A 16,502-nucleotide genomic window follows, 5' to 3' on the forward strand; every position below is an offset into this window, starting at 1 on the left:
TCATACTTTCAAACATTTACGTCTGGTACAATTTAGCAAGTCAGTTGTCTAATGCACAGTTTATTTTCTCATTTGTTTTCATCACCTGTGTTGTTCCCTTCCTTTTTCACATGAATGTGTTGTATAAATATAGGTAAAAATCATGCAGTTTTAAAAACTTCTCTTATTGGCAGGTGTCACTGAAATACAGAGTTAATTCTAAAATCTGGACTTAATTATGAGACTTTCAAACCTTCTAGTCTTTAAAACAATCTTGGGATCTCAATTTTAAAATGAGATTTGCATTCATAGCAATCTTAGGAGGACTTGCACTTTGGCATTATAAATCTTATAAAAGTATAGAAATCTGTAATATAAATCTTGAAGTTTATGATGACTTCATTTGGTTACAGATGTCTTTAATGCTTAGAGAACTGTTGACATTGTGTGAAAAGATCATCAGCTGTTTAATTTAAATTTTTTTAAATTAAATTGTTACTTTCATCTTACACCTGATTTAAAGTCAATCTTCAGGCACAATGTTTGATTGATGTCAAAAATATTTTTTTATCAGGATTATGAGTTCTGGTGGGAATTCAATAGCAGAGCATAATAATTTAAGAGAAAGAGAACAGAAATAGTTACTAAAAGGTTAAATAAGTAGAGGGAAAGACAAATAAGAGAAAAGAAACCTTTTTAAACAGCTTAAGAAAATGCTATTGATTTCCATAGCTCATCAAGAACTCCTCAATTAAGAAAATATTTGATTTAGCTAAGTTTTCTTAAGGATAGTACTCAAGGGCATTTCTAATAATAGTATGATAAATAATAACAGGTACCATGCATTAAATGCTCACTCTACCAGATAATTTTTTATTTACTTATTCTTCTCTAGAAACTAGCAATCTGGATGTTATTTAGTCTATTTCTTAATAGAGAAGGTAGAACTAGAAAATTGTGCATTGGAGACTATATTCAAGTCTCTCCAATCTAAAGGTCATTTCTGAAAAATTAATAATTAAGAACAGTTGCCAGCTACATTTATCTATGGAGTATAATTTACCTTCTACAATACTAGGACAGATTGTATGAACCAAAGTGCTGAAGGTGATAGGTTCTATAGTACCAATTTCTAGTGACAATTCAGAAATTACAAGATGACATGGGGTACAGGCAAAAACCATAGATGACTTATAATGTAAAGTTCTCAAATGGCTGTCAAAGTGCTTGACTGAGTAATATTACAATTCTCCAGTTAAACTTTAGCATCTAGTAAACGTGCTCTGTATGTGGATCTTCTTTCACAAGTTAAGCATGTCACCATTCACAAACAGACTCAACTACAGTATATAATTACCTCAAAAATCCTTTTCACTGAAAATGGCCTGTTGTGGTGCTTAGATAGTGATTAACAGATTAAGCATGTAGTAAGCCATCTTGATATCACTTAAGAAATGTGATTTCCTCCCTAATAATCCCCAAGATACATAAATATTCAATTAGGGTCTTTGAAATCTACTTTTAATTGGCCATTCATACTCGGTACCCAACTTCAAACTTAGGTCAAGCTAACAAAGGTGTTTTATTAATTCTTCCTACAAAAAAAGTTAATAACTTCCCCTAAAATTTAAATTGCAAGAAAAAAATAAAGCCAAGATTATTTTTATATAAAACTTTTAAATTTAGTAACATTTTAAGGCATACTCTAAAGCAATGATGTGAAATAAAATCGCATATTTGAATCACATGGGGAATTGATTAAAGTTTCCTAAGACCCTCATGAGACCTAACAATGATGATGATGACAGTAGAAATGATTATATTTTATTATTATATTTCAGGAACTTTTTTAAGCACTTTGCATATTTTTAATCGTTGAACTTTCACAATAATCTGTGAATCTGGTAATTGTTAAACCCATTAAAATACATCAGAAAATTGAGTCACACATGAGATCCAGTATCTTGCCCCAAACCAGATAGCTTCTCAAACCCAGTCAATACACTGAGTTCTTTTCTCTTTACCTACACACTATTCTGCCTTTCTGGATACAACTGCTGCCTAGATCTCAAATTTTTTCCTTGGCTTCTCTGTAGCTACCCCAGGACTACTCAGCAGATCATGCTGAAAACCTACATCTTTCACTAAAGGCAAATCAAAAAACTAAAAGCAAGGTTTTTTAAAAAATATTTTTTTAGTTATACATGGACACATGTATATTTTTATTCAGTTTTATGTGGTGCTGAGGATTGAACCCAGTGCCTCACATGTGTGAGGCTAGTTCTCAGCCACTGAGCCACAACTCTAGCCCTAAAAGCACTTTTTTAACATTAGAATTTTAGGAAACAGAATAATGAAAATGCCAAAGAATTAATGAGTAAAATATCAAATGTGTCTGTTCTTTTTAAAGCTTGAACATCTACTTATTTTTTCATCCTATATGGCTCCTTGTATGGTCAGATGGGTAACACATGTGAGCAAAAGGACCTTGGAAGTTAATTTGTACAGTTCTCAATGGTTTGGGTATAAGGATTCATTTCCACACCTAAAGTGACTTCTGATTGTGTTATCTATAATAGTATTTATGCATTAATGAACTGGGAACATTTTAAAACACAAGACTTCTCCTATGCCATATGTTATCAGAGCAATGATGTCAACACATATCATATGCCTTCTGGAAAATTCCACTGTAAACTTGTTAAAAAATAGAGTAAGCCAAGTATGGTGGCCCTGTCCTGTAATCCCAGTGGCTCAGGAAGCTGAGATAGGAGGATCATAAGTTAAGGCCAGCCTTAGCCACCAAGTGAGATCCTAAGCAACTTAATGAGACTCTGTCTCAAAACATCAAAAGAGACTGGGGATGTGGCTCAGTACTTAAGTGTCCATGGATTAAATCCCCAGTGCCAAAAAAAAAAAAAGAAGAAGGAGAAGGAGAATAATGAGTGTGGTAGGCAAATGATGTCTAAGCATTGTAAGGAAAATGTTTTTCTTTTTGCATACCTGTTAAAAAGTCTCAGAGACCCACACGATTCCTTAAAATACTAGGTAAGAGCATTGTCAGTCCCTCAAAATTACTACATACAAAGTTCTACCAGACAGGAATACTCAATTGTATTATTTATTTTTCTACTTCAAAAATAATTTTCCAAATAACAAGATTAATATGAACAGTATTCCATTTAAATTCTTGAATATTATGGACATAATTTTAACTTCATCTCCATAATTACACTTATGAAGGTATTTATTAATATTAAATGGAGGTTTTAAAGTGTCCATAAGACATAGGCAAGGCAGGTTTTAATCAGATTTATAGATCCTGGAGCCAGGGGTATGGCTCAGTCTCATACTTGTTATTTTTTCCCTGTGGAAAAAAAATATTTAAATCTGTAAAACATAAGAAGAACATTATAAAGAAAATCACTTCTGAAAAATGTTTCATTCATATTATTGAGCTGGACCTGAATCTGAAGGATAATCTCACCTCGAAACCTAAACTGAGACATCAAAAGTATCAGACAAATCACATGCTGGCTTATCACTCCTCTGGCTAGGGATGCCTGATGCAGCCTAACATATCTACCTAAGAAAAATTAAGTAGTTCACCAAACCATTGTACTAATCATTTCTCCTACCCAGAGTTTTAGAAAAAGTTCAGTCAACCATATACTCCAGTGCAGCAGGTTACTGAATACTTAGAAGTGTATGGAATGGCATTCAAACACTGAAACATTTACCTTCAGCTAAAGACAGCACAATAAACTGACAGACACTGTTCTAATGACATCAGGACCTGTGGAATGTATGACTGCTAGGAAACACATGCTGCTAGGAAACAAAGAACAGATCTGATCAAATCTTCTAATGGAAGGACTTAGAATCATTGTGATAAGATCTTCCAAAATGGGAGGAAAAAAGTATTCTTTAATCCTTAGAAATATTTACAAGTATAAAAACTGTAACACATACTCTCTAGAAATGAAACACATATGATACTAGATTCTTGTTTTTAAAAGAGAGAGTGAGAGAGGAGAGAGAGAGAGAGAGAATTTTTTTAATGTTTATTTTTTAGTTCTCGGCGGACACAACATCTTTGTTGGTATGTGGTGCTGAGGATCGAACCCGGGCCGCATGCATGCCAGGCCAGCGTGCTACCACTTGAGCCACATCCCCAGCCCGATACTAGATTCTTATGGGTTAAAACATAACTCTCTAATTTTTCTATTAGGGTGATGACCACGAGCAATATCAGTTAACTACAACTTAATCAAGATCAGTTATTTATGATTCAGTATTTTTCTTTGGCAACCTAAGTTTTTTCAAGAAGTCAGGATCTTAAAAAAAAATAAAAAAATTAGTGTGCCTAAAATCAAAGTACCCATTACACAGTGCTGTACTTTTAAAACCAAATAGGACACAGCCATTTGCAAGAAACACCAAAGTAGTCAGAGCTAATACAGAAGTAAGGAATTTAATGTCATTTAATTACTGAAATTTAAAAGTAGTTATCATTGCAAAAGCAACTGTTGACAAATTGTTTACCTTGTACATTCTTTACCCTTTCTTTAGTTACAAAAAATAAAAAGAAAAAAGAAAGAGGAGAAAGAAAGATTAGATGAAACAAAGCTGACAGAACACAAATATCCTCCTAACTCCTACACAAATTGTCTGGTATCCTCTTTTGGTGATACTATAAAAGAAGTGGCAATTTTATTAGCAATCCACACACAGATAAATTGGGTGCCAGAACTCCAAAGAATTTGGTACCATTACAGATTGAAAAATATATTAGGGAAATCTAAGCTCTGGTATCTCACAGGGAGATACAGGACGATCTTCAAATGAAAAATCACTGAAGTGTTTCTTTGCAAATTCTACGATGACATTCTTTAACTAGGATAGTAGCCCATGTGACACTAAAATTAGCAGACTGCTTATTTACTTAAGAGCAAACACAGAAGGTAGTTTTTCCTCCTGCCAGGGTCTATGCATCTCATTTCCCCAGCAGCTGGCTGAAAGGATGTAAAATCAGATATGCAAAAAGGCTTATACTTCCTAATGAGTAATCCACCCAGGAAAGTAAACAAAACAGACACCAATAGGTTCAGCTCTAAAGGAGACTGTGGATGCTTAGACTGTTGTTTACAATATTTTCTAACTACTGCAGGCAAAGATCACATGGAACACAGGGAGGAGACACCCTGGAGGTGGTTCCTATGCCCGAGTTCACCCAACTGCTACATTGATAGCCATAAATAAAGGCAGCACATGTTTCTATCCGTGCGAGGAAAGTAGCCAGAGAATTCTAAGGACCAGAGGTTATGCTGGTTTGACTTGATTACTTCAATCTGTTCGAGAGATGACTACTCTATGAGGTCCTCACCAGGGCCAATCTAGGGTGCGTGGAGCGCTGCACCAGCGACTCTCATGCGTCCCACGCATCTCGCTGAACTGCACCTCTCCGGGGAAGAGCGAACACACTGTGAGGCTTCCTCGCAATCGTACAGGGCCCCCTTGGCCTCCCCAAACCTGATTTTCCAGTTGAGCGGATCCCAGGCGATTTTGATAAGCAAGCTCTTCTCAAGTAGCATCAGCACATCCCAGCACACATCTCCCTGACATCCTCCTGGCGCAGGACCACGCACACCCAGACAGGCACACGCGGACCCCACTGCCAACTAACCCTGGTAGAGGAGGTCGTACCCCACTCCTACAAACGTACACACCTAAAATTGCTGGGGCCCTGGAACATTCAGTCTGCAAGCTCCGAAGTGGGACCACAGGCTGGGTCTTGGCGGCATCAAAGCTCAGCTGCAGCCCAGACTTCCCCTCTCAGGAGAGAGAAGCGCTAGGATGCCTGCCCTCCTACCTGTAACCTGCGTCCACCAGTGTTCTACTCACCCTACCCCCGAGCTGAGCCCCCCCTAATTCATTTAACATCACCCCCAGCCTAGTGCCTACTAGCAGCACACCTCAGTCCCCGGCCTTCCGTAAAAGTGACAGCTTTCTCCAGCCACAATCGCCTAACAAAGCCTGGGCACGCAAGTCTAAACCAAACGGCCATGAAGGGGACACAACAGGTGGGGTGAGGATAGGCAGAGCGGCTCCACAACTCAGGGGCGTGACCTGGGCAAGCGAGTCCACCTTGGATGCTCCAAGACAGGCGTCAAGAGAAGACAGTGCAAGGCTCACCACGCAGCATTCTCCATCACCTCAGAGCCCAGCCTCTCACCGGGTCCTTGTCTGTCCTCCAGCATGCTCCAGCTTCGAGTGGCAAGAGCTCCAGTCCAGTGGAGAAAAGGCACCCTCTCGGTTGCTTTCAGCCCCTACCAAAGGAAAGCACTGGGGTGAGAGGAGAAGGAAAATTACCGGGGTGGAAACCTTTTCTATTCCCTAGCGTGTGCGACAGCGAATGCGCCTGGTCTCCTCTCGAGTTCATCCTGCTCAACCGCCAAACCACCTAATGGCTGATAAAACCTCGAACCCGTGTCAGACCTGAGCGCCCACCAGCCAGGAGGCTCCCTTCCCGCCCCGCATCACCATCGGATGAGTGTGTGAGAGGGCGAGTGTGTGAAGGCGAGTGTGTGAGTGGAAGGGTGAGTGTGCGTGAACCCCGCACCCCCTCAGTTGCCCGCCCGGCGGATGCCGCTGCCTGGGCCAGACCAGGACGACCACTATGATGAAGAGTGAGAAGAATAAATTACCTTCTGCAACCGCGGGTCCCTGAGATCCTCCCATCAGTCGCTCAACAACCTGCAGCGGGGTGCAAGTTCCACAATCCAGCCATAGAGCCCGGGGCAAAAGATGGACTGGCCCCAGCAAAGACACCCTCACCACCCGCGGCCAAAAAAAAAAAAAAAAAAAGATAAAGCACAGAGAAGGCAGCAGGGGGGTGGAGACCCCAGTCAAGAAAACAACAACAAAAGTCTCTCTTCCCTTTCTTCTGCAACACAACCGTGGAGAAAGAGAAAGAGGGAAAGCCAAATGCCTGTCTTCCTTTAAGTTTCCTCTCTTCACACACCTCAAAGGGGCCAAAGCGGAGCAAAGAGAAAGGAGGGTTCAAATGTCTCTCCCAGTTCACAGTTACACAACTTCGGAGTCAGGCTCAGTCTCCAGCGGAAGCCCAGGAACCCAAGCGGTAGCTATTAACATGCGGCAGTCATAGCTGGAGCTGCTTCTCTTCTTGCTGCTGCTGCTGCTGTCGCCGCCAATGCCGCCTAAGAAAAGACGCTGCTGAGGAGACAGTCTGAGTGCTATGCTTTGCAGTCTGCTTTGCAGATGTGATTTAACTCTGACTGTTAGTATGCCATGGCATGATTAGAATTCTAAAGGGTTTGGGGTTCACAAGAATGATGACTCAAATGCAGATTACACATGCTATCATAAGAAAATTGTTGACTGCCCTATGGGATAGCTTGATCCCAAAATGTACGCAGTAACCCTCTCTGTACTCTGGGATATTTTTTAAATGACCATTTTAAAAGACTGTAAAATTTTACCCCAATTATATTGCCCTACTAATTTGGTATCTTCAAATATTCTCCTTACTTTGAGTAATTCATCAAAAAGAGGACCTGTGTATCCTACATTCTTAATACCTGGAAACCTCTCTATAGGTCTAGGTCTATATATTTTTAGAACATGTTCTCCTAATTAAATGCAAACTTTTACAACATGCTCTTTTTTTCCCAATGGAAAATTCTCCTTAAACTCTTTATCATAATTTCTCAAATGTTTGCATACATTCATTCCCCTTCTGGTTCTGGAAGGCTATAAAAGCAAAGAACTTAGTTTTTTGTTTTTTGTCTTTTTGTTTTTCATCCTATGACTTTTCCAGCTACTTTGTTTTAGATCTCACAATTAAATTACCTTTCATAACGCCAAATTAGGTTCAACCCAGAATGCTTACAGCCACTTACTGTAAATGTTGGTGATAGAATACTGCCCTTTTAGAAAGAGTCAGAACTCATATAAACATAGTAGTATTACAAGCATCATCATATGGTCTAAATACTAAATCTAGAAATATAAAAATATTTTTTTAACATTCTTTTCTTCAGGTTCCCCTCTTATAAGGGAAAATATACTCTACTAAGGAGTATATAATCAACCAGTGATAGTCCTAATAACTATCATGGCCTAGAAAGGAAGACAGTAGAATTTTTGTTCCTGCACAAAACACTGCCATTTTTCTGGCTTCCGATTTTCCATCTAACTTCTTAAGGACTCTTACAGTTACTAGTATTATATGTCTGACTCATAATTATTCCTCCTTTCCTGAGAATTGTTCCCACACTTGGCTCAGGGGGTTGTTTGTATGAAGTCACCTTGGGCATAATATTTGGCCTCTCCTTTGGCCATAGATGACTGGTCTACACATGAATAACTAACTCAAGCATGACTAATAAAACTCTATCCCCAGAAAATTTTCAGCTATACTATGCAAAAAGCCTGAATGTATCATTGATGGTGGAGAAGGTTCAGGAGCTATTTGAAATGGACTGAATATTTGTGTCCCCTCAAAAAACCTGTGTTCTAATTCTAACCTCCAAAGTGATGATTTTTGGAGATAGGGCCTTTGAGAGGTAATTAGATATGAGTGGAATTAATGCTGTTATGGAAGGGACTCCAGAAATCTCTCTTGTTCCCTTTCCACCATGATGGTTTATAAGAAGCTAATAGTTGGCAGCACACAAATGAGACCTCTTTAGAACTTGGCCATCCTGACACTCTGATCTCAGACTTCTAGTATGCACAATTGTGGTCAATACATTTTTGTAATTCATAAGCCACCCAGGATATGGTACTTTGTTAAAGCAGCCCAGACTGACTAAGACACTATTCATAGCCTTGTTGTCTGCTACATGAGGGTATCTAAACATGACTCGGTGCAATATTTTTTGATGGATATAATAGGATAACATAAATACTTCTAGCCTTCACTAGAAATTCCTACTTCTTTTGCATGTATATTTAAATTCCAAATCAGAAAGGGGAAAATTCTGTGAGAATGTGTAATTATATTGCGAGCATGTAATCTGTGATATGGTGACATCTAGGAAAATTAGGCTCCCCTTCAGGCTGCATACTGAAATTCCTTAAAATCTGAGCTCATGGAAAGCATATTGCCTTACTCCTCTGAGAATGTTGGTCACATCATTTTTGTAGTGCCACCAGTTAGATGATTATTCATTTCTTGCATCATCTTTAATCATATGCTCCACCTCTTTTCTTATAATAACTAAACTAAGATTGGTAAAATAATAATAATAATAATGATTATTTCCTCTTGGGAACACAGTGCTTAAGCCCATAATAATCAGTAAATGTTTGTAGTATGAAATAATTCAGGACAAATGTTATATAATATGTTTAATATTATATGATGTTTAATATATTAATAAGATATCTATTAAACTATGATTAATATTAATGTATCATTCGATAAGGACTATAGGTTAACAGAATTTATACATCGAAGTGAGAGCTATTGAATCCAAATTAGTCACCTTGACTAAAGAAGGCTACCATTTTGTTAAGGTCTGTAAGTCAAAACAAGTCAAAATAACACCTGGTATTTTGCCAGGGGAATGTTAGAGTTCTTAAACAAGTCTGGATGGTGCCTGGCAAAATGCCAGAGGGAGTTGTTTGAGAAATAACAAAAGCAAGCCGTTAAGTGTGGAGATTCCTTATTGGTTGACTGATGTATCTACTTTATGCTAATTAAGATAAGCTGTGCAAAATGTATAAATAGCTCTGTTGTCCTACAATAAACGGCTCCTACTCTTGCTGAATCAATGTACAGAAGTTATTTGTCACCCTCCGGCTATTCTGCTGCAGCCAGCCAAACGGTGGAACCATTTCTCTAAACAAGTTGAACCTTTGAAATCATTTTAGTGTATGGGGGCATGCATTAGAATAGCCTTAAGGTATTAGCAAATCTCATGCTTTTAAAGTGAATTTGATATTGTGCAGTTGAAAATGAATCAACTGGAAAAAGACACTAGTGTTAACGAATGGAATAGAATCTGTAATAACTTAATTAGTTATTAAGCTAAAGGTTAATGTTTTGTGTTCATAATAAATAAAGCATGAATAATTTCTCACCCTGTAGTTTGGTTTTTGGACCATAGCTCTCTAAAGCAAGGAGCCTTATCTTCTAGTGCTGGCCTTTTCTCATACATTGCTGTGGTTGATCCTCCCAAGAAATTTCCAACATAGGTTATTACTCCTACCTTGTTAATAACAATAAAGAGAGGTACCATTCGGGCATGTTTACCTTTCCAACCTCTGCCCACATTGCAGGATATCCCAAAAGTATTTTTTTATAATGAAAAACTTCCTTTCTGTCTATACCTTATTAGATGAGGAAAGGAAAGAGGTAGACTTTTGAATAAGCAGGCTGAACAAGTCTTCTCAGGAGAATTGTGATTGAAGATACTCTAAAAAAACAACTCCTTGATGGTTCAGCATTCTCTCTACTAGGAATATATATATATATATATATATATATATATATATATATATATATATATATATATATATATATATATATATATAAATTAAATTAAACTGGAACATTAAAGAGACCTCTGCAGTCTTGTGGTTACTGCGGCAGTATTCATGGCAGATAAGGTATAGAATCAACCAGTGCCCACCAACTGATGCTCCTTACTGTCACCTGAGCAGATGGCTTAAAAGTATAATACATTTTTCATGAAATTTTATTTCTTTGTCAGATTTTTGAATTGAGAATTGAATTTATTCTTATTTTTTTAGTTTAATTGATTTAGATGTTTAAAACTATATACGTCCTCAGTCTGAATATCATGTTTTCACTATATTTTCCCCAAAATTCTGTAATTTAAATTATGTAATTCATATTTGTGTTTGCTTTTTTTCCTCCAGAGTTATTTAATAATTTAAAGAAATTCACAAGAAATATAAAATTAGCCCCAAAACATATGAAAAGATATTTAATTACTTAATAAGTAAAACAACACTTACCCATCAGATTAGCAAAAATTCAAAAGCTCGACAACAAGTCGTTTGGTATGAGAAAACAGGTATTCCCATATGTTAATGGAATTTTACAATAACTAACAAAACCAGTTTTTACCATTTGACCAAGAACTTTCCCACTTCTAAGAAGTTAAAAATATATCTCCAATATTAGAAAATAATTACACATAAGAATATTCATTATAGCAACATTTGTAATTACAAAATATTAAAAATCACTCAAATATAATTATTTTTAAAATTTTCAGGTGGAAGAGAGTTTTAAATTTTTGTTTTTAATTTTATTTTTTTTCACTTTTTTTATTGGTTGTTCAAAACATTACAAAGCTCTTGACATATCATATTTCATACATTAGATTCAAGTGGGTTATGAACTCCCATTTTTACCCCAAATACAGATTGCAAAATCACATCGGATACACATCCACATTTTTACATAATGCCATATTAGTGACTGTTGTATTCTGTTACCTTTCCTATCCTCTACTATCCCCCATCCCTTCCTCTCCCATCTTCTCTCTCTACCCCATCTACTGTAATTCATTTCCCTCCTTGTTTATTATCTCATTCCCCTCAAAACCTCTTATATGTAATTTTGTATAACAATGAGGGTCTCCCTCCATTTCCATGCAATTTCCCTTTTCTCTCCCTTTCTCTCCCACCTCATGTCTCTGTTTAATGTTAATCTTTTCTTCCTGCTCTTCCTCCCTGCTCTGTTCTTAGTTGTTCTCATTATATCGAAGAAGACATTTGGTATTTGTTTTTTAGGGATTGGCTAGCTTCACTAAGCATAATCTGTTCTAGTGCCATCCATTTCCCTGCAAATTCCATGATTTTGTCATTTTTTAGTGCTGTGTAATACTCCATGGTGTATAAATGCCACATTTTTTTATTCATTCATCTATTGAAGGGTATCTGGGTTGGTTCCACAGTCTAGAAATTGTGAATTGTGCTGCTATCAACATCAATGTGGCAGTATCCCTGTAGTACGCTTCTTTAAGGTCTTCAGAGAATAGTCCCAGAAGGGAAATTGCTGGGTCAAATAGTGGTTCCATTCTCAGCTTTCCCAGGAATTTTCATAATGCTTTCCAAATTGGCTGCACCAGTTTGCAGTCCCACCAGCAATGTACAAGTGTACCCTTTTCCCCACATCCTCGCCAGCACTTGTTGTTGTTTGAATTCATAATGGCTGCCAATCTTACTGGAGTGAGATGGTATCTTAGGGTGGTTTTGATTTGCATTTCCCTGACTGCTAGAGATGGTGAGCATTTTTTCATGTACTTGTTGATTGATTGTATGTCCTCGTCTGTGAAGTGTTTGTTCAGGCCATTGGCCCATTTTTTTATTGGGTTATTTGTTATCTTATTGTCTAATTTTTTGAGTTTTTTGTATACTCTGGATATTAGGGCTCTATCTGAAGTGTGAGGAGTAAAAATTTGTTCCCACTATGTAGGCTCCCTATTTACCTCTCTTATTGTTTCACTTGCTGAGATAAAACTTTTCAGTTTAAGAAAGTCCCATTTGTTGATTCTTGTTATTAACTCTTGTGCTATGGGTGTCCTATTAATGAATTTGGAGCCTGACCCCACAATATGTAGAACGGAGCCAACTTTTTCTTCTATCAGAGGCAGAGTCTCTGATTTGATATCTAGCTCACTTTGAGTTAACTTTTGTGCATGGCTAGAGGAGGGGATTCAGTTTCATTTTGTTGCATATGGATTTCCAGTTCTCCCAACACCATTTGTTAAAGATGCTATCCTTTCTCCATTGCCTGCTTTTAGCTCCTTTATCAAATATAAGATAGTTGTAGCTTTGTGGATTAGTCTCTGTGTTCTAAAAAGTAAATTTACTTTCTTCTCAGGGCACATGGAACCTTCTCTAAAATAGACTATATTTTAGGACACAAACAAAAGTCTTTTCAAATACAAAAGACACTTAACCATATTGTCCTATTCGTGGCTATGCTTTATTACAGCAAAAGCATACAGAACAAAACCATCAAAAGGAAGAGGAGCAGGAAGTCTGAAAAAAAATATAAGCATGCTTCAAAAAAAAAATCTACTCTCTTACTACTAAGTCAAAATAGTATTGGAAAATCTATGCTGATCAATCAGAAATGATAGTAAAATTAAAAGGATATAAATAGAAAATAAAATCAAATCTCTGTTTGCTGATGATATGACCTAAAACATTCTAGTAGAATTCTAGAACTGATAAACAATTCTTTTAAAATAGCACGATATAGGATAAGCATACAAAAATCAATAGCTTTCCTATACTCCAACAGTGACTTTGTGTCTTTGCTGAAAAAGAAAATAGGAAAACTATACCATTCGCAATAACCTTAAAAGAAGTAACTTGGGATAAGTCTAAAACAGAATATAAGAGAATACTCTAAGAAAAACTATTCAACATTGAAGAAAGAAATTGAAGAAAACCTTAGAAAATGGAAAGAGCTCCCGTGTTCTTGGATGGACAGAATTAATATTGTTAAAATGCCCATTTCCCCAAAAGTGTTATGCAGATTTAATGCAATCCCTATCAAATTACTAATGACATTCTTTACTGAACTAGAAAAAAAAAGTCCTAAAATTAATTTGGAAGAATAAAAGACCCCCAAATAGCCAAAGCAATTCATAGCAAAAAGAGCAAATCACAATCATGAATAGAGAATTTATGGAATGGGTGAAAATATTTGCCAGCTACTCCTCCAACAGGGAGGGTAGAATCTAGTATGTAAAGAACTCAAAAAAAACTTAACACAAAAAAATCAAATAATCTAATCAATAAATGAGCAAAAAGAACTGCACAGATATTTCTCAAAAGGAGAAATACTAATGCCCCAAAATATTTTACCAAAATTCCTAGCATAATGGAAAGTGAAAATTAAAACTACATTGTGATTTCTACTCACTTCAGTTAGCACAGCAATTACAAAGAATACACATAATAGCAAATGCTGGTAAAAATATGGGAGGAAAGGCACACTCATGCATTGTTGTTGGGACTGCAAATTAGTACACCCACTTCGGAAAGCATTATTATATTCTGCAAAAGACTAGGAATGGAGTCATCATATGAACCCGTTGTCTCACTCTTTGGTATTTGTCCAAAAAAACTAATTCCTGCATACTTTCATGATTCAGACACATTAATGTTTATAGCAGTGCAATTCACGATATTCAAATTATAGAGCCACCCTAAGAACTTTTCAAAAGATGAATGAATAAAGATAATGTGTGTGTGTGTGTATACACAATGGAATATTACTTGGTCATAAACAAAAATAAAATTATGACATTTGTCAGCAATAGATGGAACTGGAGTACATCATACTGAGTGAAACAAGTCAGACTCAGAAAGTCAAGAGTTGAATGATTTTTCTCAAGTAGAAGGCAGAATGAAATAAAGGGAAATGGGGAGGGTGCCCATGAAAATTGAAGAGAGAACAATGGAGTAGGAAAAGATGATTGAGTGATACGGAGGAGGGATGAGAACACGAGGACTGAAGAAAAAGATTGACTAAATTATGCATATATGGGAATATGTCCCGGTTAATTCCACATGTATGTTTATCTATTAAAATACCAATTTAAAAATGATAAAGAAATTGAAGGAGGACTGATAGTGTAGAGGAAAGGAAATGGGCAGGAAAAAAGAGAAGGAAAGAAGTACTGGGAGCTTAAATGGAGCATATTATATCCCATGTGTGTGCGTGAAATATATCTACAATGAATTAAATCACACATTTAAAAACGTAAAAAAAATAATTGGTCATGAGTGAAAAAATAATAAAACAGTGGTCTTAAAAATAAGAGTGCTAATGAAAGAGGCAGAGTCAACCTCTTAAAATATTTCTTCATATTATAAAAGACTCTTTCAATTCTGGGTGGTATAAAGAAGAGCTGTTTTCATATCACCACAGAACCATTGATGATGTGCATATGTCTAATTGTGGTTCTGATAAATCCCTTTAAAATATTTGTGCTTTAAAAGAAATGCCTGCACTTGACAATCCAGTTTACAATGCCATTTATCATGGCTGCAATATTATCCTGAGTGCTTTTCTTTAATTTATTCTTAAAATAGTTTTGTATAATTTTACACATGAAATATAGTACATAAAATATATATAACTTATCATCTATATATTATATAATTCACATAATTATTTAATATATATATATAATAAATTAAATAATTATGTGAATTATATATTATAATATATATATATATATATATATATATATATATATACATAAGGATAGATATATATACACATATATATAGAACTCCTGCACTTTCACCTTAAAAACTTCATTAGCTTTTTTCCCCAAAAAAATGTGGTAAGTGTGGACAGTCCTCAGGACTATCAGTTAGAAGCTAAATAAAGAAGAAAGCTGCCTGGGAAGTGAGTCCATAATTAAGGTAATAATAGGGCAGGGTATTTTCTTAGTTTTTCAAGGTGTTATTGTAAAATTAGTCTCATCAATACTATTCTTGAAAAACACAAGTTTGTTACTGATATGTTGAGAACAAAAAGGTAAGTATAATTAATATTAACGTATTACAAGGTGAAATCAACAGTGTGTCAGATGAACCATTTTAAGTATGTTGAAACCCCAGTATTACTCATAGATTTCCAAACAAATTTGCTAATTATTTAAGTAAACAAGGAAAAACAAAACATACAATGATGACAAAATATGATGTCTTTAAAGAAAAAGTTGTAACACTTAAATTTTATTATTTTTTTATGCAAGGAAAAGGTTCTATAATTATACACCATTTCAGACTAAAGATGGTTTGAAATGCTTCACCCTGCCACATGTACATGTTATATTTATAGTAGAAAAAAAAAGGAAGTGATGTATAGAAATAATCTGATTGGCAGTGCTGGCATTTTCCTTATATGATTATATTTTTGCAGCTTTCACTCTATGATCCCCTGGAGTTTCAGTTCCTGTATTGCTTGAGACTCAATTACTTAGTTGCATTAGTGTATTTTTATGTTAGGTTACAATTTGTTTGCACATTAAGCTAGATCACAGTTCACTGTGTGCACTAGCTTCTTTGAGACAAATCTGTCATTCAAGTATGGAGGCTGGTTTTGGTCAAATATATTTTGGTTAAACAGTATGGTAGCACAAGGAACATCAAAAAGAGGATGCTCCAAACGCCTTTGCTCTTACTCAATTTATAGCACTATCATAATTTACTATCTTTTCTATAATCATAATGATAATAGTGCACAATAGAACTTAAAGCAATGGATATCCTACTAGTGAGAGTGTCCAGAAAGTCCACAAGAGTTAACAAAGTTATGCATGTAAATATTAAGGAAAAAAAGGAGCTTGAAAAAAGTTACCAAATAAAATTTTGAGTGACATTTTAAGAAACATTCCAGATCTACAAATACATTGTTTATAATTTGGCAAATGCCTATGCCTCAGCTAAAAATGCTGAGAGTGATATTTGAGATCTAATATTTGGTACAG

This window comes from Ictidomys tridecemlineatus, chromosome 6 (assembly GCF_052094955.1).
Source record: "Ictidomys tridecemlineatus isolate mIctTri1 chromosome 6, mIctTri1.hap1, whole genome shotgun sequence".
Classification (NCBI taxonomy): domain Eukaryota; kingdom Metazoa; phylum Chordata; class Mammalia; order Rodentia; family Sciuridae; genus Ictidomys; species Ictidomys tridecemlineatus.